The sequence below is a fragment of the Aethalodelphis obliquidens genome, unplaced genomic scaffold, assembly GCF_003676395.1.
Source record: "Aethalodelphis obliquidens isolate GAN/ISIS:26980383/991018 unplaced genomic scaffold, ASM367639v1 scaffold88, whole genome shotgun sequence".
Classification (NCBI taxonomy): domain Eukaryota; kingdom Metazoa; phylum Chordata; class Mammalia; order Artiodactyla; family Delphinidae; genus Aethalodelphis; species Aethalodelphis obliquidens.
The window spans coordinates 4,389,577-4,391,998 of NW_020838032.1; the positions used below are offsets into that span (position 1 = coordinate 4,389,577).

General features: G+C 37.6%; 1 non-coding gene across 1 annotated transcript; it reads right to left on the reverse strand.

Annotated features, from left to right (window-relative positions):
- Positions 1-444: 444 nt before the first annotated feature.
- Positions 445-547, reverse strand: LOC113613522 (U6 spliceosomal RNA). The gene has a single exon (XR_003430285.1). It is a non-coding gene; the product is annotated as a U6 spliceosomal RNA (small nuclear RNA).
- Between the last annotated feature and the right edge of the window lie 1,875 nt (positions 548-2,422).

The window sequence follows — 2,422 nt, forward strand, 5'->3', positions numbered from 1 at the left end:
CGTCCTTAGTTATTTCTGTACACGAATTCTGTGAAGTGGAATTGCTGTTTAACGAATACGCAGGTTTTCTTTAAGTATGTGTGTTTTAAAAATGGGACTAGGTCTTTCTGTCTTTTTCTTCTCATTGTGAAAGAAATACATGCTCACTGTAAAAAATATTCAGACACAGAAAAGCATGAAGAAGAAAGTAAAAGTCACCTGTCTTTCCATAATTCCTGTTGACATTTGGATTCTGTGCCAACATACAGAAATATGTGCACCAATGTGAGAAGTCACGTATACCTCCATCATGACAAAAATGGGATCCATGCTCTGCAAACTCTGTTATATACTGATATTTTAAGAAAACACATTAAAGCATGGCACACTTAGAAAAATATGCACAAAACAGAAATGTACAGATGGATGAATGTTCACAAATAAACACCCAGATTAAGAAAAAGAAAAAATGTGGAACACTTCACCAGGTTGTATGTTATCCTTACCCAGGTGCCATGCTAACTCTGTATGATTCTAGTCTTAGTTTATGTGCTCCTGAAATGAACACTTAAAGTGTATCAGAGATACATTTTCTTGTTAACAAAGAACTATATTTCATTTGACTATAAGACATCATTGATTGTTAGTGTCCCATTGATTTAGGTACTACAGAGAGAGAGAGAGAGAGAGAGAGAGAGAGAGAGAAAGGAAGGAAGGAAGGAAGGAAGGGAGGGAGGGAGGGAGAAAGAAGGAAGAAGAGGGGGCGAGAAAAAGGAAGAAAGCAAGCAAGAGCTGCGAACTAAACTATAGCCTAACACTGTTGATCGGACAGTCCTGTGTCATAGCAGCTTCTTTTTTTAAAAATTGAGATATAATTGACATAAACATTATATTAGTTTTGGGTGTACAACATAATGATTCAGTATTTGTATACTGCAAAATAATCACCACAATAAGTCTAGTTAGCATCCATCACCACACATAGCACATTTTTTTCTTGTGATGAGAACTTTTAAGATCTACTCTCTCAGCAACTTTCAAGTGTACAATACGATATTATTAACTATAGTCACCATTCTGTGCATTACATCCCAGGACTTACTCATCTTATAACTGGAAGATCGTACCTTTGGGCCCCCTTCCCTCATTTTACCCACCCTCCATCCCCATCTCTGGCAACCATCAATTTGTTTTCTGAATCCATGAGTCTGTTCTGTGTTTGTTTGTTTTAGATTCCACCTATAAATGAGAGCATACAGTATTTGTCTTTGTCTGTCTGATACAACCAGCTTCTTGATGCTTTGAAATTTCCTTCATCTATTCTGAAGTTTGCCAGTTTCTCCACCCTTCAAGCTGGATTGTACGGTGTGTGAAGGCAATCTCTTTGCATTTTCTTATCTTTAGTCACTTCGGGTATCTTCTTTCTTGGGTCCCATCAAGCACTGGTTGTTTCTTCCCCAGAAAATATGAAATTATGGTCATTCTTCTAATGAATATTATTTGCTTCAGTAATATTACATTTGTACTCTGCTTTTCTGTTTCCATATCTTTCTGCATACATTATATGATTTTGTTTCAATGCTGGTTATGGTGAAATCTTTTGAAAGACATTTTAAATAACTAAACTCAACATGCATAGTACCAATGAAGTGCATAACTCAATTTGAAATGACAACTATATAAAATCTTTGCTGGAGTTCATGCATGACCAAGCAGTTAGGAGGATAGCAGAACCTATGTGAAAAATGTAGGTCTAAGAGTCAATGAAATATAATAGATACACACCATCGCTTTTCTTATAATTGAGATTTTATTGGTTTAGCGTCTGGTCTGTTCACAGACGTGAATAATCTATACACAATTTTTATGCAAGTCCTAAAAAATCAAAAAAAAGTGGTTGCAGTCCTTTTCTAAAAGTTACCCAATCACTTCAGTTAAAATTTGGAGGCAAATTGTCCTTTGAAAGAGGATATAAAGTACTCATATTATAAAATATTGATAAATTGTTAGGTTAAAATCCCACTAATTCATGATTTAATAACATACTTACAACATAGTAAAAAAAGTCCAGGGCTTCCCTGGTGGCTCAGTGGTTAAGAATCCGCCTGCCAATGCAGGGGACATGGGTTCGAGCCCTGGTCTGGGAAGATCCCACATGCCGCGGAGCAACTAAGCCCGTGTGCCACAATTACTCAGCCTGCGCTCTAGAATCCGCGAGCCACAACTACTGAGCTCATGTGCCACAACTGCTGAAGTCCGCACGCCTAGAGCCCGTGCTCCACAACAAGAGAAGCCACTGCAATGAGAAGCCAGCGCACCGCAACCAAGAGTAGCCTCCACTCACTGAAACTAGGGAAAGCCCACGTGCAGCAACGAAGACCCAATGCAGCCAAAAATAAATATAAATAAATAAATTTATATTAAAAAAAAAGTCCAATCTTTC